A 23,388-nucleotide genomic window follows, 5' to 3' on the forward strand; every position below is an offset into this window, starting at 1 on the left:
GTCTTGATCCCTTGTCCCACGGTCAGCGCACTAAGCGGTAGGAGGCTGGCCAAAGAGTTAATCTAGCTTTTTAATTAGACGTGTCAAACATATTTTATTTTTCAAAATTATGTTTCACCTTTGAATATTTTTGAAAACAAAACATATTTAAGTGTAAGTATTGATTATCTTGGAAATTCGCCAAGCTCCGTGCTATTGTTTGCTTTCCCCATGTAATCTCACAGATTTATTTATTTTAATACAGGCTATTGCTTGATTTTGATCAAGGCTTGTGCAGTTGTGTGATAGGTACTCACGGTTAGTGGTTAATTAGAGGTTAATAGATAGTTAGTCGTAGGAGATAACATGAGCTGAGAGTGAGTATAAATAAGTGAGTTAGAATTACCGTGAGGTTCCAACAATATGTAGCACAATTAGTAGATAGTTAATTGGACTCCTTAAATATCTAGTTCAGGATTTGCTTCATGGGCGTATGTATGAAGACACATTTGTTGAAGATGCATACTCACTTAACATGATCTCAAAGACTTAGGAGGTTTTAATGAGGCTCGCTCATGAGTTGCTACCACACCAAAATAGCATAGCGCTAGCTAAGTTTTAGTAGATTTGCTTTCAATTCTACATGAGAGGAATGTTCTCATGAACCTTTTTACTCCTTGTTAATAAATTCAGTTTGCTCTCAAAAAAAAAAAAAAAGACTTAGGAGGTTAGTCTTATGACAGACTGCTGTGAAGATACCTTGGAAAATAAAAAAAACAAAAGACTGTAAAATATATTTGTATTCATTTTGAAATTAGGGTTCTGTCATTGAAACAATATCAGATTTAGCTAGCTTCTATCATTGTGATTGGATTATTATTATGGCTTGTGCCTGACATTTTGATCAATGCTTGTTCTTAACATTTTAGTTAAGGCTTGTGCTCACTGCTCAGTATTTAGTTATTTAGTGCTTAGCATAAACTAAGGCTTTTTTTGTAACTTTAGTTAGTAATTGGTGAGTAAGTTCATTTTCGAATCATATCTATATAAAATCTTACGAGAATTTTTGAAGGATGTTTCATTAAACACTCTCTTACTAGGTTTTCCCAAAAGCGGTTTTTCATAGTAAGGTTTTAATGAGGTCTTTCTTTAGAGTCTTTCTTCAAGAAGGGGATGGATAACTGTTGTAGAAGTATTGCTTGCTTCTGTAGATGTTAGTGTAAACAGTTTTATTTTTTCTCTTTCTTTCCTTGTATTGGGTTGAAGTATCATTTGTACTTCTTTTCAATATAATTTTAATTGCCTATCAAAAAAAATTAAACACTCTCTCTCCTGATCTTAGTACAGAAAATAGTATATTGTCATCCCTTTTATACATGGGAATATGGGATGGGTAGCTCAGGGAAATGAAGAGTATTGACGGATGAAGAGTCAGGGTTCAAACTCTGGTGAATGAACTAATTTACTAGCAATTAATAACTAACATAATATTTACTAATAAATAAAAAATAAAAAAATTTCAATATAATCAATTATAATAAAAATGAAAATGTTATGTTTGACATGCCTAACTGATAAGTTAGCTGAAAGTTGATAACTTAGAGCAATCGGAGGGATAAGGACCAGAATAATTCCTAGGAAGAAACTAAAATCAAATTCTCATACATAACACAAGGACTAATTTGATGATTAACCCTACAATTTTATATTGAGTATACCTTATGTACTGATTAATTCATATCAATAAAATTTATCAGCTTAAAAACCTAAATATAATTTTTAAAAAAGACATGCATTTTAATTCTAGCTTTACCCTTCTTCTTTTTATTACACAACAAAGAATACCGCTCTTAATTGACGAGATTAAAACAGAAATGCTAAAGCTTTTGGTTTATGCTGCGTAGTCCACAATCAAGCAACTGAAAGAAAATTGAACAAAAAATATTGATCCCATTAACTAGCTGCTTCAATAGACAAGTTGGCCATTAATTGTTGTTACCCATTTACTGAATGATTCAAAGGAACCAATATTGCAAGTCGTCCTAAGTGCGAGCACACTGTGGTTCGGGAAGATAAAGTTTTTTCAGCGTGTGTGGAAGGGTGTCACCTTTGTGGCACACAAGACATCAGATGTCGATAAGATTCCATTATATATGTTGCAACTATATATAGAGCCGTGTATAGAGATTTCGGGGCCTAAGGCGAAATTGTTAAAGTAATTTGTTTTAACAAGAATTTTAAAAAGACTTAATACATCATATATTATCAATTTCTATATTATCTCTATTTTTTTAAGCTGCGAAATATTTACAAAAGTTTTACATTGCAAAATAAACAAAATATTGTTAGTAATAGAACCTGGAACATAATGAATGAAACAATGAGAGATGTTGCAACACTTTGATATCAAATATCTTCTTTGACAATTCACTCTAACGTAGAAAAATGAATGTTTTCTTTTTAGTTAAGAAACAATGAGTGATGAGCAAACTTGCACAATACTATAAATATATAATTAATAAAAAAACTATGAGTAACACATATTAATTTTTTCAGTTACGAGAATGTAAAAATAACTGATATTTTAGTGTTTTGAAAAATGTAAATTTACTGATGTAAAACACTACTAGTCTACTACTACTAATAATTATCAAAGTTGCATTTCTCACATTGCACTTATAAGTGCTCACGTTGCAATTTATATTACCTAATTTTTCTTTATTTTGTTACCTCTTTCAAATTTTGATAGTATATCTTATGTATTAAAAAAATTGGGGGCCTAAATTTTTTTGGGGACCTTAGGCCATTGCCTTTTTGGCCTAAGGCAATACACGGCTATGGGAATACGATCCTAGACTCCTGATATATGATGCTTTTGAGTATGGCAGTCTACTAATTATCAATATAGATTTCTTAGATGTTGGTTTTTCAAATGTACAAATTAGAGAAATAACAAGTATAACACTTTATAACAGAGACTCCCTCGTTAAACATACATTTTAGTGATTAAAAACTCTCACAAAAGTGTATATTAATGGGTGTATCTTACCAACAAGGTGTAGCACAACTGGTAGATAGTTGAGCTCCTTAAGCATCTAGTCTAGGGTTCGATTCCTGGGTTGTGCGTATGGAGAAGCATTTGTTGGGAGAGGCCTACTCACTTAACGTGATCTCAGAGCCTCTGAGGATTAGTCTCATGGCTGTCGGCTGTGGGAATACCTTGGGAAACCAAAAAAAAAATGAGTGTCTCTTAAAAAGTGTATGTCAGTCATTATTGTAAAAATTAACATACGTTTCACACATATAATAGAGAAAAATAAATTATAAAGAAAAAAAACCAAGAAAGCAATACGATTACAAAAATAAATAGACTTTTAAATTTCAGAAGTGCTAGTAACACACACTCTTTTAAACCCAAATGTTGTCAAATATGTTCGTCTATGTTTAAAAAAAGTTCTCACTTTTTTAAAAAAAATGTTATTGACTTTTGTTGGCACTCAAAATCTACAATGGTTACAAAGATAGTCGAAAAGACTAGGCTTTTCGTAGCATAGGAACCAACACCGTGTAGAGAAATTTTGGGGCCTTAGGCGAAAATGTTAAAATGAGTTTTTATGAGCGTTTTAAAGAGACTTAATATATATGATATAAAATATCAATTTTTATATTAATCTTCTAATTTTTTTAGTTCCAAATCATTTATCAAGAGTTTTAAAATCAACTTTTTATTTAGCTAGTTGTATCACGTTTTCACTGTTGTCAATATTATTTATAGGTAGTTGTTCCATCACGTAATTATCAGTATTATCTATAGGTAATTATACTATCATGTTTTCACATGTTTTTTATATTTTAATTGGCTAAAGTTTGTTATTCATTAGTAACTATTTATTTAGGCCTAAATAAAAAAAAATTGGGGCCTAAATAAGTACTTTTTGGGGTGGGGGCCTTAGGTCATTGTCTATTTGGCCTAAGGCTCTCCACGACCCTGATAGGAACTAACTGTTGGCCTGGCATCCAAAGAACAGAGCTAATCGCTGAGATAAGGTAGCAAAGGAGTTGAATAAAGGGAATCATGCAACTGTACATGATTTTTGGACAAAGACAAAAGTCTGGGTTTAAAAGAGAAGATATTTTGAAGCTTTACTCAGAAACTGGGGTTTAGGTTACGTGCACTTTAAGCTTCTTCAAGTTCGCAACCAAACTGAACGCCAACGCCTTCAACAGTTAGAGTTGGGCTTTATTGTGTGGCTTTTGACTCCCCAACAAGATATGTAACCTGCTAGCACAACAAAAAGCTTCAGTCTTAACGCCCCTACTATTGTTGTGCGGCCTTTCCTCGGGTTCGTAGAGTCGGGCTTCCCGTTTACCCACAACGGAGGACCCCACAACGGAGGACCAGTCGATCAATCTCATAAGTAGACTTTCCTTGACCTATACAACATGTAGACGAAAAAATTCAATCGTGAAGAAGAGGCGCGAGATCAGGCTAAACGGAATGGATTTTCCTTTCCTGCTACTCTCTTTTGTGCCCACTATTGGAGTTTATACTAGTCAAAATTATCACTCTTGTGGATATCCACGGATAAAAATCTGTTATGGGTAAAATAATCCACAACCATAGGTAGCCACATGTTTATTTAGTAGACATTTCACTCTCGGTTTATTAATGGAGCAGGTACAGATGTTGATGTATCCATAACTATATATATTCCAACAAGTAATGTATATTGAGTTTAATTTCTTATGATTTTGTGGTTGAGCCTTGGGCTGTGCTTCTCCATCAAGTAAACTTGTACAATGGTAATGGTAAAAACGAAAAGAAAAAAACTCTTAGACCCATGAAAAATGGGAAGTAAAAAGTATTCGCCTTCACGCATGGGCTACGAGTCTAATTTTGAATTTAATTTTAATTTAATTTTTAATATTTTGCTGTTGAACAAATACTTCTATATCGATATGTCTTTTACTATGGGTACTCATGGTATCCACATATATTTTAAAATCCGTTTAAAATGTAATTAATGGATATCCAGGTGGGTATGCAGCGGGTACAAATACAAATTTTTATCTGCATATTGGATGATGAATATATACTAGCCATGTCCATCCGTAACTATTGACATATACAACAAGCGGTCCCTAACAGTATATATTTAACAAATAATTGATTATGATAATTGCTTTAATATAAGTTTTTTTAGCATTGCTTTAATATAAACTTATTTCAACCAAAGGGTTAATTAAGTTAAAAAAAAAACCCAAAGGGTTAGAGTGTTAAAGAAAATAATACCAAATTTTTTTTATACTTTCGTACCATGGCTTCTTCCACACCAGTTCGCCTGAAAGGAAGAACCATGGAGACATTAAAGGTATGTTTGAATTGAGATAACATAATGGAGCGGAACAGGGTGAAACATAATGGACCAGAATGGAATAAGATGGAGCATAATGAAAAACTCTTTTCATTGTTTGGATACTTTATAATGGAATGGAATAACTTTACCATTCTACTGTTGGAATGGAATAAACTTTACTTTTTTCATTCTTATATTAACCTTATGGTAAAATTATTAATTTACACATTTTTTCTCAACCACAAATCTGAACACACAACCAACATGAATCTACAAGATCAAAATTATCCAAGAGGAAATGTTTGTGATGAAAGGAATTCACCGGCCATGACGAAACCAAGATAGATAATTATGTATGGCTTTGGTCCCAGCTTTCATATGCATATGCACTTTGCTATATTTCTTGCGACACCTCCTCGGAAATATAAGATATGTAGGAACATGATAGAAAAGCGATTCATTATTTTGATTAATGATTCCAATGAGAGGGGGTTGGTTGGCTGGTTTCTCCTCCTGTACTGCCGGCGGTGACCCCGTTGAGGCAGAAGCAGCAGCGCTTCGGGATGGGCTCCTCATGGCCTGGAACCATGGTTATCGAAAGGTTTCGTGTGATGTCGATTGTGAAGAACTAGTGACTAGTCTAGAGAGCGTGAACCTGGACCGTGTTCACCATCATCCTAAGGTTGTTCTGCTCAAAGACATTCTTGATATTTTGGCTCGGGATTGGAGAGTGAGTGTGCATTGGGTTCATCGGGATGGAAACGCCGCAACAGATTGGCTTGCTAATGATGGTCATAGCCTTGTGTCTCCAAGTTTTCGTGTCATTACTCAGTCGGAGAGTGAGCTTCAGCTGATTCTCCTGAAGGATTCTCTAGTTGTACCTTAGTTTCTTTTAGTTATGTTGTTAACTTCCGATGCATCAAAAAAAAGAACAAGGTGAAATGGAAGCAACTAAAGTGAATGAAAAAAAATTGGATGCGACTGTATTGGTAGAAAGGCAGCAGATTGATAGTAATATAAGGGTGAAGAGGTAATTTTATAATTTTAATGGTTCAACATTCATTTGCTCCATCTCATTCCCTCCAAATTTGGAGGGAGCAAAAGTGAGGGAAAAGAGTGTTATATGATGGAATGTATACCACTGAGCGCCATTCCAGTTTATCAATTTTTAAATAATGTAAACGATGGACGTTTTCCTCCCTCCATTTCCTTTCACTCCACTCCATCTCCCTCCATCAATCCAAAAAAAACCTTAGAACACAAATTTAAGTGTTAGAGGAATAGAGGGGGATGAAGAATGGTGGAATGAAGAAAAGAAAGCGAATTGCTGGAAGATAGGAATGGTTCAGGTTTTGAGTTTGAAAGTTGATGAAATCGGAAGATGAAATGATAAGCTTTTGGGGATTTTTGGCATGTGAGAAAGAGAAAATAACATGTACAATATATCCAAAAAATACAATGAAAAAAAAAGGTGGTTGTTGAGACTAGAGTAGAAATTGGATTTAGTTGTCGATGCCCATTTGGGTGAACCATTAATATTTTGGTCCACCGGTACTCCATGGGCATTTTAGACTTTACACTCGAGGATTTTAGACTTTTCCCCTTCTTCTCCTTCTCCCTCCCATTCTCCCCTCCTCTCACTTCAACCACCATCAGCCACCGTGAGATCGAAGCCTGCCAACCTCCCACCAAATGAGCCTAAAGACTCACTGGAGTAGAACCAGGTTTTCGTATTGGGTTACAACAGGAACGACGCCAACAGTGCTACGATCTTAGTTTGGATCATCGACACAACGACATTTGTTTCGATCTCTCTGACAACCCGGTGCGAGATGCTCCGGATAGCCCTTAGAACCAACATAAATTTTCCCAAATCACCTAGCCATCGCCACTGTTCTTCGCATCTGAGACGCACAACCACCACCATCAAAGGGCCCGGTAGAGTGGAAGATCTGATGTGAATCGAAGGGAGGAACATCAGTGGAGAAATCTGAGTGGTGGTGTATCTGGTTCTTTTCTTCATCTCCTCTCTGTTAGGTTGAGGTTTGGGGTTTATGTTGTGGGTTGTGTTGGAGGCTAAGAGGGGGGTTTTTAGCATCTGATTCACAAGGCTTTGGTACAGAGGTTGGGAAGGGAGGTTATGGTAGGGTATTATATCACAGGGTTGATGGAGGCGAAGAACCTGGTTTGGTGGTGGGGTTTGGGCCACGGTTTAGGTATTGTTGCGCTGAGGGTCACGGTGGTTGGATTACATTGGTTGTGTTGTGGTGGTTTCTGGTTCTTGGTTCTTGGTGATTCAGTGACACATGAAGGTGGTTGGGGAAGAAGAGTCTGACATTTACATTTTTACCCTTTTGTTATCCATTAAATTTTGACCATCCAATTAAAGAATATTCCAAGATGCTAAGATCTAATGGTGATTAATCATGGAGCACCGGTGGACCAAAATATTAATGGTCCACCCTAGTGGGCACCTTGATTGACAATCTATCATAGATTTAACCATTGAATTTAAAAAAAAAATCACAGCCTTAATATTATATTTCTTCTATCATTCTGAAAAACAACAATTCTATCTTTATTCATTTAGAAAAAGTTTTACTCCTCATATATTTTATTTCAAAACTTTTAAATTTAAAAATCAAGTGAATTTTAAAAAAGATTTCGAGTTGAATAAAAAAATATAAATTCTTTTCATATTTATATAAATAATTTTTTTCTTTCCGATATAAAAAAAATGAAAATTTATGGTAGATTAATACACAATTAAAACAAAGAACATATATATTTAATACACAATTAAAAAAAGTAAAAAAAAAACATAATATTTAACAAAAATTTGATTTTAAATAGCAAAAGTCACCGAGGGCACGGTGGAGGTAAAATATCATGATACGGAGAAATTTGAAATTACTAGTATTTTGAAATTTGAACTCCAATTTACATGCTGCTGTATTCAGTTTCCAATCCGCAATTAAGAAAGCACAATAGTACAATACTCTTTCCTTATTGGAAGGACGGAAGGTAGAGGAGGAAACTGAAACGAAACTGTTGTTGTGGAATTTGAAAAGTAACTGATCTCTTTACCGTACAATAATAACAATAATTATTGACCATATATTTTCCAAGTCTTTTCAACTTACTTCGCCAAGAAGGAAAGAAAGGAAAGGAGTCTCTCTCTTTGTCTTCCCAATAATAAGTAAAGCAAGTAGCAACAACACTCACTTTTCTTCTGCTTCCCTCTTTCTAACGTGTATGTGCTTCTTCACTAGTACTAGTTACTTCAGATCCTGTGATTTTGATAATGGCTGCTACACCAAAAGAACATGTTGAAGAGATACGAAGCAACAAATTCTCCATTGGCGGCAAACCCAACCCTTTAACTGAGGATCTTCACCAGGCTGTCAAGAATCTCTCTGCTGAACTTTATGCTAAAGATGTGCATTTCCTCATGGAACTTATTCAGGTAAGCACTTCTTACCATATTTCTTTTAACTTTTTCATATATATATATGTGTGTGTGTGGGTGTTATCCTGTTTTGATTTTGTAATGATGCATGCCAACAATTTTTGTTTTGTTTTTTGGTGTGTAAATGTTGCTTTAGAAATATTTAGACAATTCTGTTTTTTGTTTTTCTTTACCTTTTGTTTTTTATGCAATGCTTGATTAAGTTGAGAGTAGATGGTCAAGCATTTTGGAAAAAAAGTATGATTAAGCGCTTATCCTACTATAAGTGATCAAATAGGATGTTTAGCAGCTTTTAAGCTCACATTCTGTTTAGCTTCTCCTAACTCTCTTCGATCATGATGTCACTAGGATCCAGTTCCTTGTAAGGATCCACTTTTTTGTGCCTGATAGTTAAAAGCTGAGTATGTTTGTTGTTTCAGTAGCAGGATAAAGGACTGATTCTCTCTGTCTATATAGGATGTAGCAATCTTATTATTCAATTATATTTGTTGATAGTTGTTGATTCACTATCCTAAATATATATTGTCAACTTCCACAGAATGCTGAAGATAACCAGTACCCTGAAGGAGTGAGTCCAGCCCTTGAATTCATATTCACTGCTGAGGATATTACAGATAGTGGTGCTCCTGCCACATTGTTGATTTTTAACAATGAGAAAGGTTTCTCTCCTAGAAACATTGAATCTGTTTGCAGTGTTGGACGGTCCACGAAGAAAGGCAGTAGGAGCAGTGGTTACATAGGCGAGAAAGGTACATTCTGTCATTTAGATGTGACTACAAAAATGTTCTGAACTTTATTTCAAGAAGGATTGTTGTTAATAGTTCTTGATTTTTATGAAGATTAATTAAATTATTTCAAACATCTTTAGATGGATTATACAAATATTCACATATCTTGGTTGAATCAGTTCGATGTCAAGATCTTTCTTCTAGTAAAGAGACTATATTGAGCTCTTATACCAAAGAAAAGAAACAAAAACTAATTTAACAATGCTTTAGCAAATGTCAAATGTGACTCTAAATGAGATGAATGTTAATGTTGATGGAACCTTTTCTGTGGTTGAATTGCAGGAATTGGTTTCAAGAGTGTATTTTTGGTTACTGCTCAGCCTTACATTTTAGCAATGGATATCAGATAAGGTTCAATGAGAAGCCTTGTCCACATTGCAGTCTTGGTTATGTAGTTCCTGAATGGGTTGAGGAGAAGCCAACACTTCAAGACATAAGACAGATATATGGCAAAGATTCCCTTCCAACCACGACCATCGTGTTGCCTCTGAAGTCGGATAAAGTCAAAGCTGTGAAGCAGCAACTCTTCAGCATTCATCCAGAAATTCTATTATTCCTTTCCAAAATCAGACACCTCTCTGTCAGGGAACACAATAAGAATCCTAAACTGAATACGGTTGCTGCTGTCTCTATTTCAAGTGAGATTAACTTCGTGACGAGGAAGAATATGAATGCTGAGTCTTACACTCTTCATCTTTCCGCGGAGGAAAGTTCTAATTCTGGTAAGGAATGCAGCTACTACATGTGGAAGCAAAAGTTTCCTGTGAGGGTGGAAAATGTAGTGGAAAGGAGAATGGGAGTGGAGGAATGGGTTATAACGCTAGCCTTCCCGAATCAGGAGAGGCTTCACAGGGGATTGAGCTCACCAGGAGTGTATGCCTTTCTTCCTACAGAGATGGCCACTAATTTCCCTTTCATAATTCAAGCAGATTTTGTCCTTGCTTCGTCACGCGAAACAATTCTCATGGATGATAAGTGGAACCAAGGTATACTTGAATGCATTCCAACGGCTTTTATGGATGCATTTAAAACACTTGTAATAGGTTTAGATGAAGCTCCCGTTTCCAGTTTGACTCAGATGTTCAGATTCCTTCCTATTGAGAGTTCTCCATATGAGAAGTTAAACCATGTCAGAGACCAAATAAAAGCAAAACTTCTTGAAGAAGCTATTGTTCCTATTGAGACATACACGAAGCAGAAGCACTTCTACAAGCCTCGCGAAGTTGGCAGGTTACTGCCTGAATTCTGGAATATTTTGAGTAAGGCTCGATCGGAACAAGTATACTTGCTTGACCTGTCTTCTCATGATGGGAGGAAAATCTTGAGTTCTGCATTTGACAGAAGCGTGTATGACCGCATACTCAATTTTTTAGAGGTGAAACCAGTCAATGTTGATTGGTATGCAAAGTGCATCCAGAGCTCTAATCTTGTAGATGGCGTGTCAGAAGAGGTTTATCTGGAGCTTCTGTTGTTTGTTACTGAAAACTGGTTAACAATGTTTAAGGACTCCAAGATGGTGAGAGTTCCTTTGATTAAATATGTTGGTCCTGATGGTAGTCAGTCCCATTTCAGTTTTTATGATTGCACACAGTGTTCAAAGCAAGTAGTCCTAGCAGATTCAAGTGAGTTATGTCCTTGCTCGTGGCTGATTGATTGGAACAAGGAATTCGCATGTTCATCCAACAAGTTTTTTATGCCAGAAATTACACAGGAAGCTATCTTGCAATTTTCTCAGAAGAGGACTTTGTTGGATTTGCTAGAAGATCAAGTTCATGTTAAGGCTTTGAGACTGTACACTTTTGCAAATGGCCTTTGCAATTCTATTAAAAATAACAGCAAGCGTGCCATTGCATATGCTCATTTCTTGTATCACTCAATGAATAAACGTTACTTATCAAGTCGGGAGGTCGATGCTCTATGTGGTTCAATGCCACTTGTGGACAACTATGGATCTGTGACTGAATGCAGGAATGGGGTTCTTGTACCTGCAAATGTGAGCAAATGGGCAGACTTGATTGTCACTAATCCATGGAGAAGCGAAAACTATGTTGAGCTGGGAAAGGAGTACTTGCGTTCTGCTCATTATGCAGGTCAATATACAGGTCCTGAGAAATTGATTGAATTCCTTAAAAAGCATGCTGATGCTTCTGACATACCCTACATTTCTCCTCCTAATGCTGGATTCTCTGCCGTAGAGACACCGCTAACGAAAGATAACACCTTTTTGCTTTTGGATTGGATTCGAAACCTGAAGTCTAGAGGAGTGCAGCTGCCACAAAGGTTCTTGAAATGTATAAAAGAAGGGAGCTGGCTTAGAGTTACAGCCAATGGATGCAGGCCTCCTTCCAAGTCATTCTTAATTCGCTCATCGTTGGGACAGCTTCTGCAAAGTGGTTCCGTTCTTGTTGACCTTCCTCTGATCGATGAGAGCTTCTACGGGGAAAGATTAAAAGGTTATGACGAGGAGTTGAAAACAGTTGGGGTAATGTTCAGTTACGACGAAGCATGTGAATTCATTGGAAAGGAACTAATGACTCGTGCAGCTTCTTTCACTTTAAGCAAGAGTCATGTCCTTTTGATGCTGAAATTCATTCAGTATCTCAGGAAAAGTTTTCTTCCTCTAAACAAATTTGTCAACAGTGTAAGAGAGGGAAGTTGGCTGAAGACTTGTCATGGTCTCAGGTCTCCTGTAGGATCTGTATTGTATGATTCAGAATGGGAAGTTGCATCACAAATTAGTGATATCCCTTTCATTGACCAGTCTTATTTTGGTGATGAAATACATGATTTCAGAGAGGAACTCAAGTTGTTGGGTGTGATAGCTGGCTTCACTGGAAATTACCAAGTTGTAGTTGATCATTTAAGATCTCCTTCAAATCTGGTTCATTTGTCAGCTGATGCTGTAGTCCTGATAATGCAATGTGTAAGGTCCTTGCATGCTCCTAGTAACCTCTTGAATTCACTGAAGGGAACATTTTTCTTGAAGACCAACCTGGGTTATAAAAAACCAAGTGAATGTTTCTGGTATGACCCTGTGTGGGGATGCATCTTTGAGGTGTTTGATGATGTTCCTGTTATTGATCATAAGTTCTATGGTGAGAAGATTTTCACTTACAAACATGAATTGAAGCAAATAGGGGTGGTTGTTGATTTTGAAGATGCTATTGATAAGTTTGCTCCTCTTTTCAAACAAAGGGTTTCGAAAAATTTATTTAACCCACAGCATGTCAAGTCATTTCTCTCTTGTTGCAAGAAGCTGAAGGCAACTGAATACAAATTTCCTTCTGATTTCTCACTCATTATACGACAGCAGAAGTGGTTGCAGACAAGGCTTGCTGATTATAGGGACCCAAGACAGTGCATTTTATATGGTCCAGAGTGGAAATCTATCTCTTCAATAACTCTTCTCCCTTTCATTAATGACAGTGACAATTGCTATGGTATGGGAATACATGAGTACAAGGAAGAGCTGAAGAGTTTTGGTGTTGTTACTGAATTGAAAGGTGGTCTGCAATTTGTGCCTAAATATCTGAAATTCCCCTCAGACCCCTCCACCATTACTCCTGAAAGCGTGTTTTCTTTGTTGGAGTGTATCCGACTTCTAATGCAAGAGAAGAAGCTAGTCATTGAAGATGATCTCACAAAAAGATTGTCCAGAAATTGGTTAAAGACTCATGCTGGTTATCTTCCTCCTGATAAGTGTTTGCTGTTTGGTTCTAAATGGGATTTGTACCTGAAGCCAAGTGATGGTCCATTCATTGATGAGAATTTTTATGGACCTAAAATTGCATCATACAGCAAAGAACTCAATGAAATAGGAGTTATTGTTGGAGTAGAGAAAGGATGCAACTTGGTTGCTAGTCACCTGGACTATCTCTCTGATTATGAAACCATTGTAAAGATATATCTGTACTTGAACCAACAGAGCTGGAAACCTGAGCATAAAGCTGCCAAAAATGTGTGGATTCCAGATAGAATCAAAGGTGGAAAGTGGGTAAATTCTGAAGAATGCATCATACATGACCAGGATAATCTTTTTGGTTCCAAGTTTCATGTTCTTGAAGGCATATATGATAAGAAGATTCAGGAACAAGCCCTCACTTGACGATTGAAGTCAGGAACAAGCCCTCACTTGACGATTATGTTGCCCTTTGGAATGATTGGGAGAGTTCTGTGGAACAGTTGCCATTTGACAAGTGTAGCATGTTCTGGATGTTTATCTTGAAGCATTTGAGCTTACATCCAAAGAAGAAGCTTTCTGAAAGCTTGAAGAAACTTCCTGCAGCATCAGGCAACAATGAAATATTTTTATTGGATAAAGAGGATGTTTTTATTCCTGATAACCTTCACCTGAAGAAGATTTTCGAGGATGAAACGGTTTTCGCTTGGTATCCTCAGCAGAACCTGGCGCCATCATTGAGGTGTAAATTGTTTGATATTTACAGAAAAATCGGTGTTCGAAATATCTCTGAATCTCTGCAGAAAGAAGAATCATCATTTCTGAATGAGGTTGAGCTCCAGCAGGTTGATCCAAATACTATTTTCAATGTGAAGGGACTTGTTACACTTATTCTTGGTTTTCTTGCTTGCTCTAGCCTACAAATGGAACCAGAAAAGAGACATGAAGCTGTTAAAGGTCTTTTAAACCTGAGTTTCCTTGAGACATTGGAACCAATCACTGTGAGCTATAGTTTGTCACTATCTTCAGGTGACGTGATTACCAAGAAAGCGAACAGAATGGTGCGCTGGGAAAGGCAAGGCTCCAAGTTTTTCACCCACAAGATGAATGGGCTTTCTGGGAATTCACTGAAATATGCTACTTATTTCTCTGAAGCAGTATCCGAGGGTGTTCTGCGCGAGAATCTTGAACACATTCCTGAACTCTGTGAGCTCATCAAGTTGGGTTTTGTGCTGAAATTTGAGGAAGAAGAAATTGAATTTCTGATGGAGTCCAAGAATCTGCAGATTTCATGTGAGGATGAGGAGTTCCTAAGTTCTGCATTCCCATCTGAATAAGTCTACTGCATAGATCTTAAGCTTTACTTGTTACTCTAATCTATGTTTTGAGTTTGCTTGTTTTATTTGCTTTTGATTTCCCTTGTCAGTGGTTTGTGATCATTTAATGATCGAATTATGAGTCTATGACTTGTTAGTCTTTTGTATTTGAGTTACTCAAGTACATGTCTATGACAATGATATCTTTGCTTTCCTTTACTTTTATCTGACTTGACAGCAGCTTATGGTCTTTGTCTTGGAATCTCACGTATGAAAGTGGGTTTCCACAATTCCATTTGGGAAACTTTTCTAGTAGAAATTTTCATATTTACAGTTAAGTATATTTACATAAAATTAATGTAACTTAGCCTTTAGTTTTCTTCTAATTTGTTGTTTGCCATTGTGCCTTTACAATAAAAAAAAATAAAGGGTTACCAACACATTAAGAAAATGAATATAAAGTAAAATACACTCACCTCCCAAGGTTTGTGAGAATAACACTTAATTTCATTTTTATCCAAAATCTACACTTCACCCCAATAATAATCTCATAATTACAATGAGCACAATTCTTCTCTAAAATCTACACTCCATTCCTCCACCCCCGTTAACACTATCCAAGTGATGCTAACGGAATATTCTTTTAACTCAAAAAAAATTAATTTAAATACAACCAATAAATAGATTAAATTATCCTCAAACCGATAATAAATATAATTTTTTTAATATTCTAAATATTTATACTTAAATATCTTTAAATAAAATAATAATTAAATGTTATATTTATTATGGCAAAAATATTTTTAAGATCACATTTCAAAAATTCTAAAAACAAGTAAGTAAAGAAAATAAATTAAATTAAATATACAAAAATATATATAAAATATCTTAGAATCAATTATATTATATAAAAAGATTATTTCGTTCTCAAAAACTAATTCTACAGGTTTCAAAATTAATTTTTACACTACTATATGAAAACAAAGATTCATTCTGTCAAACTTATATTAAACTTAATGTAAGAAACTAAAGTTTAACAGTTGTCAACAAGTTATTAAACTTCAAAAAAATAATTGTGCTATCAACATATGTGATTTACCTTAGTTCTTGGGCTAGTATGAGCACTTAAACAAGTGTCATTTTAAGTTGTATTTGTGGACATTGTGCTGATTTTTATGATGGGAATGTTAACATGTATAGTCATCACAAAGAGATACGTATGTTCTTATACAAACTTGTTCAGGCAAGGAAGTACCAAACTTGAGTAAAGAGGTATGACATTGTAAAGTGCTACTTTGTATGACTGCTCTCCGTGGAAGTAGTCCAACCATTTTTTATTCCTCTGTCAGAGGCTAAAAAAGACAGAACCGGTGGAGGACGAGTATCGAAGCAGGCGAAAGAGCACTGAGAGCCATGAGCTAGCTTGTTCGCCACTGAATTGCAACTGCGAGGGACTAGAAGCAGAGAGACCCCAGTCCATGCGAAGGAGCTGCAAGATTGCAACTATGACAGGGGAGTAAGTAGGAATATTTTGTTAGCATTTTTTGGAAGGTGTTTAAGGGGTGGGGTGGAGTAGAGATTTTAGAGAAGAATTGAGCTAAGTGTACACTACAACAATTTTCACTTTTAGCAACACTTCAAAATGGTTGGATAAAGTCCTAAAAGTGTTGCCTAAAATCAAAGGTTACACTTTTGAAGTGTTAGTTGAAGTGTTGGATATGCCCGTGTTACATATTGTTTTGGCAACAATTAATTTTTTTAGGCAACAATTAAGTCTATTTTACACTTGATAAGGGTTGCCTATGGGTGGATGCTTTCGCAACACTTCAAAGTGTTACTAGTTTTAATGAACAATTAATGATTGTTGCCACAAATATCTGTGACAACACTTACATGTGTTGCCTAAAATTACTTAGACAACACTTTAAAGCAATGAAATCTAAATTATGAAGGTTAGCACGACTAATACTCAAATTAGGAATTCTCATTAAAAGCACTTTAAAGCAAGGAAATCTAAATTTGAAAAGAGTTGCACACAAGCAAAAAGGTAATCAAGAAATAATTCATGATAACATACTTAAGTTTGATTAATCATAACATCACATATTTGTAATAGTAGCACTTAATGAGTTTAAAACTTCATCCGTACACATACATAGAATAGTCAAGAGAAAATTAGTTTGATCAAATCGTAGTCTCAAGCAAGATAATGGCAAAAATACATCAAAAGTAGCTTAATCAAAGTTCGTCCTAATCTTCTTGCAATTCTTCATTTGCATAAACACTTTTAGAGATGACCTTCCTGCATAAGAAAAAGGATTCATAGTAAGAAAGAAAGTATGACATAACTTAAGTAACCGTACAAAGGGTAATTGAATGCCAAAGGAAATTTATTGTGAAATGCCTTCAGATTTCAATTAGTGCACTATTTTTAAGTGCAAAAAACACTTTACAAATTGATATATAATCCACGAAAATAGATTCTTAATTTTCTGGTAGTTACAGGGTAGTAAACTTATCTACACAGATAATTGATGTCTTATATATACAATACAACAGAGTCTGGAACACAACAATTTTACAAAAAATTACCAACCATGTGCATAACAGCAGAAACTCAAGAAGTTCAATGTTAATCCAACATTTAGTGACAGTCACACATAAAAGTAAAATCCAACATCACTACAAAGCATTCACACATGTTAAAAGGCTCACAAAAACTGATCAAAACATATAAAATAAACCTCAGAAAATAGCACCAACACATATGAAAACTACTAGTGTATACCCTCAATCTATCATAGCTCTCCTTAAAAAACAAGATTCCAATCCCACACCCCCCTCACAAATTAACCAAAAAAATCTAACATTTATGTCTAAGCTAAGCAAGTTATTTCTATACCAATTAAGATGATATATATTAAATTTTCAGTCACCAACCTGCTTGTAAAATGATGAGAAGTATTTAGCAAGTAGAATAGCAAAGTCCTCCACAAAAAGTATTTCCGAGCATTCCTTTGCTTTTGAATATTGTAACACCCCGATTTCGGTGGCGTCACTTTAGTAACCAAAAGAAACTTAATGCGGAAAAACGTGAATATTTTTTTTTTCGATAATAGCAACAGGACTGAAAGAAATAAAACTTGACAACAGAAGATAACAGAACTAATATACAATAATAATTACAGCCCCCGCTGTAAGTAGCAAACCACGTCACGAGTAAACCTCCAGTGACGGGAAGTAAGAAAAGTAACGCCCGTAGGCAATATGTACAAACCAACAGGAAAGGTTAAGTGTCCGCAACACAAACCTTCAAAAATGAGAATGAGTTAGCCCAATCGGCCTAAAACAAGACCTCCTAGCCCAACCAACTCTCTGTGATCCCCGAAGAGGAACCACACAAAAAGCTATAGGCGGGAAACTACCCTGTCCCCAAAGAAAACTATGACGGTCAGAGCTAAGACTCTACTCCTACACTAATCCTATCTCGAGGAGCTCACACCAGCACTCAAAACTATGTGCTAGCATGATCGTCGTCTGAATCTGAATCCAGAACGACCAAGTCTATAAACACTATCCGTCCTCCTCTCGTAACCGCGATGCGCTCCGGTGCTGGCCTCACGGGCTTAGGGCCCGAGCCAAGATCATCAATGATAGCAACGGCAGGTGAGCTAGACTCTGAAGAAGTCACTCCCACCGGCTCCTCCTCGGAGGGGTCCTCATCATCCGAAGATAACGGTGGTGGTGGTGGGGGTGGTCCTACTCCTGGTCCGCAGTGCACGCTAGGTGGCAAGTTGAAGCTTACAGTGCATCTCCTCAGCACTCCTTCCGTCAAGTGTCCTAAGCAGTCGACACGATCCTCCATGATCCTCCCCGAGTACGTCGCTCGATGGCTAGCGGGGTCGACCACCCACGCGCCGGGGTCATCCTGATCTATCATCTCATATCTAGTCCCCCTCGAAGGGTGGACCATCGTGAACCAATCCGCTAAAGACATCTGACAAAGGGCGTAGTCCGCCAAAACACACACAGAAGACGAGAGGATCAACTCCAAAGAATTATGTAAATAATAATCCCAATAGGTACAGATAAGAGACAGCCGCTTAGGCTTATAAGTTAAAGATAGCATCCTAGGGTTGTATATTCCACAATGAATATAAACGACAGTAATAACAAATAGCATGCGTCAAATAGGATTAACAAGTATCAAACACACTCAGCAACTAAGTCAGTATGCATGTTGCATGAAATGCAAATGCCGGTTAACCCAGTTAACCAAATACATTCTGGAAGGATGGACATCAACGGATCAGCCCTAGCACCAGCCACGGTGGGACCATTTCGGCCCGCGTGCCTCTTACACCACACAAAGGTAGCCAGATCAGCATAAAACCCGAAAGCCTGCCATTTCGGTCTGCTACTAAGAATCACCGCAGTGTTCTTACGCGGAAATCCGGGTCTTATGACCATTTTGAAATCCACCGAGGTCCGAAGTCCGTCTCGTGTTAATACCTCAAAATGTGTGCATGAATGCAAAGTGATTAGTCAAACAACGTCTCCGACCTCACTCAACACGTCGCCACGTGTTCTAACTATCTTATTGTCTCTAAAAGAATACCCTAAGGTAAAAGTCTATTCTGCGACAAAATACAATTAATCATAAAAAGAGTGCAATTACTCACGATAACTCTTCGAGTCATCAATGCTGTCACGAAGTCTCACGCTTCAGTGAAGTCTTACACAATCACGAAGTCTCACGCTTCAGTGAAGTTTTATGCTCTCACGAGGTCTCACGCCTCAGTGAATTTACACACTTGCACGAAGTCTCACGCTTCAGTGAAGTTCCATGCTATTCACGAGGTCTCACGCCTCAATGAAGATCCATGCTTTTCACGAGGTCTCACGCCTCAGTGAAGTTTCACGCATGTACAAGGTCTCACGCCTCAGTGAAGCTTCTCGGCTCATCCCTTGGATGGCTAAACAAACTGCTCAAAGAGCGAAGGAGTATCAACATACTCAGGACTTACAATTTCCCTAAAGCTTGGATTTGACGACACTTCTCATTTTTCAAAACTAGTATTTCAGTCCTAAGCTTGCATCCGAGATTCTTATCTTTATTTAAAGGTTTAGAGGTTGTTTAATATCTTATGAATTTTCCTTATAAAGTGGTTTCCATTTAGTCTTATCGCAAATCTTATGAGTTTTCAAGATCCCATAATCCCAATTAACTCCCCGAGAATGTCTCGATCCACTACAACCATAACAAGGCCCGAATCTTCGTTCGTCCTATCAAACTTTCTCCAAAATCTCAAAATAAAATCGGCATGACCTGCCTGTTATTCTCGCTCCTCAGTACCACAGATATATGTGAAATGACATAGTTAAATCAGCACAGTCAACAAACATGTCACATATATCAACACATCCTAGAATAACCACGTAGCACTTAGCATATAAAGCAAATATCACACATCCTAGATTAACCATTTAGCACGTACCATGTAATTCAATCTCAAAAACAGTCAGTAGATGAATCATCTGCATTGTCAGCCGAAGCCTCAGAAAACATTTTCCCAGTCAAACACAAACAAGTGCATAAACAGTAAATCAAGTCGAATACGTCGACACCTAAGCATTAGCTAATAGTTCCGTGAGAAGCCCTCACCTGTAGATTCTCCAGGGTTCTCTTCGAACGTTCCTTCACAATCAGCTCCTTGTTCTTCGGGAAATTCCGCAAAAGAACCTTTAGAGCAAAACCACAGAAATCAATCACAATGAGTCAGAAACTCAGCAAACAATAGATACTAGGGTTACACGAAGTAGCATATACTCCGAGGTATGGTAATCTAGCGCGAAAGAACAAGTTTTCGAAAAAAAGAATTTTCTTCCTCCTCCTAGGGTGCTCACGGCCACACATGGTAATTGTGTGTGTCGATTTTTCTTCGATCAAACTTGGTTCCTAGGTTATTATTAGTCGTAACTAAGGTTAATCTAAACTCGGAAAAATTATCGGATCGAAAACTGTCGCAGGGGTATTTTGGTCAATATTTTTAGCTCAGAATTTCAAAATTGGAATTTCGGAAAGCAAATTGGATGGGGACGTCACCAACGACGTTTATGACGACTAATCCTACTAGCACTAAGCTAAGGCGATAGTTTTCAGCCCGAAGGACGAAACTTTGTCCCAAAATGGGTATTTGAAGCATAATTGAAACTCGACGGTAGTTTTTTGAGAATCGGCGTAATATTATTCGCTAAACATGCTCTTGGGCACGTAGGGAAGATGTTTAGATAGAAAAATGAAGTTATCTGGATAGTTTTGCAAAAACCTCAAAACTAAGAGCATAGAAAGACATAGTGAAAAGCTACGGAAACGACGATCAGAGGTAAGGATTAGCGACTATACCTCGATACCTTCAAGTAGCAACTGTTGAATCGACGATCAAGCAAGAAATGGCGAAAATCTTCTTCTCCTCCTCTCCTCTCAAACTCGCGGCCTCTTGGGAAGAAAATGGGTAAGTTTTGCAATTTTTCTCATTTTCTTGCTATATATAGAGGATGGAAAAACGCCGGAAAATGAAAGTTTCGCGATTCCGATTTTTCCGGCTTCATTCTCCGTGAATTCTAAGATAGGTTTTGACGACAGAATTCCAAAACTCAAAAGAGGTTTCTTGGATTTTAGGTGCATAATGCAAAGTCGGTGTAAATCTATTTTACCCGATAAGTTACTTTTTGCAATGGATGTCGGAAGAGAAAACTTCCTTCTGAAGAAAGATTGAAAACATCAAGAGAAATGGGTGTATGCGTGTGGAATCTTCATTTGAAGCTCCGAATAGAAAAAGTCTTCATCGTCTGTTGATTTTAGGTTTCTTGAACTATCAGAGTTTTAGTTTCGGCAAACCTCCGATGATTGGAATCGGACGTTCGTACATTCTAGAGTTTCGCCTTGAAACGATTGTCATATAAGGATTAAGAGAAGTTCTAACATTTCTCTGAAGATTTTTGGAATTAGTTTCCATCGTGTCTTTAAGTGTAAACTAGCTATTTACTAGTGTTTTTGCCCTAGGTTTAAGCGTATATCGATCGTACTATAACTTTTATCGACCTTGATGCAATCCTTAGACTTTTCCTGAACTTTCTCCTTCACAAATTTATTCCTTTCGATAAACTCTTGTTCAGGTTTTCCTTCACGATACATCAAACCTAATCGTGAATAGGAATTTTATTCACTTGGCATAAACTTAAAAACTTGGGTCTTACATTACTACCCTCCAAAAAGAAAGTTTCGACCTCGAAACTTAAGGTTCAGCAAAAGTTCTGGATATTGATCCTTGGTCTTTTCCTCTAACTCCCATATAACACCGTCTGTGTCTTTGTTCCAAATAACTTTCACTAAAGCACTCTGCTTTCTTCTCGATTGTTTCACTCTTCTAGTCCCAAGGTTGACCAACGACGTCTCAACAGACATATCATCTTTCAGCTCTATATTGTCCGGTTCGACCACTTGTGTCGGGTCTTCGTTTGGAAATAATACTAGTTGGCACTCCGTGCACTCGCACAGTCTAATCCACTTGTTCCTTTTCTTTCGTTTCGTCCGAAATTCTGCTTAAACTCGGTATACCTCTGCCATTTCAGAGTGAATGTTCAACCCGTCCTCCTGATCCTCACTCATGACCCAAAACTCAACTCGATCGCTTGTTAACTCCTAGATGAACTATTCCTTTGGAATCTACTAGTCCATTAACGTCACTTCCAACTTCGTAACTATCCTCATTCGCACCATGAAGTCAATCTTCTACTTAGTCACCATTCAAATTAAAACTCGACATTGAGTCTTAATACCTCGTGCATGACAAGACTCATTCCCTTAATCATAAATTCATCAACAACTCATAAGCTAATCATCCTCTTAATATCTAACAATCCATTATTGTCGTCTTCGTCCTCAAAACCTTCCTCACTCAAACCAATTTAGACTCACTGAAATCCCTAACACTTCGCATAAATCGAGACTTAACCTCTAGAAGATCAAGTCATAACTATACCTCAAGGGACTTAACTAGTCATTTCGTCATCCCATCCTTCAACTTTCCGAGATTTTACTACAATCGTAAATGCTGACACCACTAAATCTCTTATTCGGTTGCAGTCCAAAAGACAATGATAGTGGGACAACCAATCCATTCCTAGGATAGCGTCTAGGTTCTTGAGAGTTAGGCATACTAGGTTAGCATGATAGACTCTATCTTTATATGTTACCGGACATTACGTACATGCAGTATTAGCAAGTAGAGTTTTGGCAGGGGTGGTAACTATAAGATCGAAGCTTAAAGTAGTAATAGAAAGTTTCCATCCAGTCACGCATTCTCTAGAGATAAATGAGTGCGTTGCATCGGAAATCGAAAAGTACAGTTAGGAGATTACCGTCAATCTCGCAGTCTCCTCTGATCAGACTGTTGACTCCTTCAGCATCTTCACCATCCATGGTGTAGACTCTTGCGTTAGCAGCAGGACGCTTTCCACGAGCAGTGTTGACAGTTGGTTCCGTCTTGGGTGCTATGCACTGATCGGCAGTATGCCCCATTTTGTTACAATTAAAGCATTTGGGCCTCGTGTCGGGACAAGCATTAGCATAGTGCCCCGATTTCCCACATCTGAAACAGGTCATCTCCCTGTTCAAAGTCTGATCTCCAGAACCACCACCAGTACCCGTCATGGGTATGTAAGATCCTGAAGTAAACCCTTTTTCAGCAGGACGTTGATACGGCCCCCTGCTCTGAAATTTCCCTTTGCCTTGAAA

The 23,388-nt window shown here is 37.1% G+C and overlaps 1 pseudogene; it reads left to right on the top strand.

Annotated features, from left to right (window-relative positions):
- The first annotated feature begins 8,640 nt into the window (after nt 1–8,640).
- LOC130719455 (uncharacterized) lies at nt 8,641–14,883 on the top strand (annotated as a pseudogene).
- Nucleotides 14,884–23,388: the final 8,505 nt, after the last annotated feature.

The sequence above is a fragment of the Lotus japonicus genome, chromosome 5 (assembly GCF_012489685.1).
Source record: "Lotus japonicus ecotype B-129 chromosome 5, LjGifu_v1.2".
NCBI lineage: Eukaryota > Viridiplantae > Streptophyta > Magnoliopsida > Fabales > Fabaceae > Lotus > Lotus japonicus.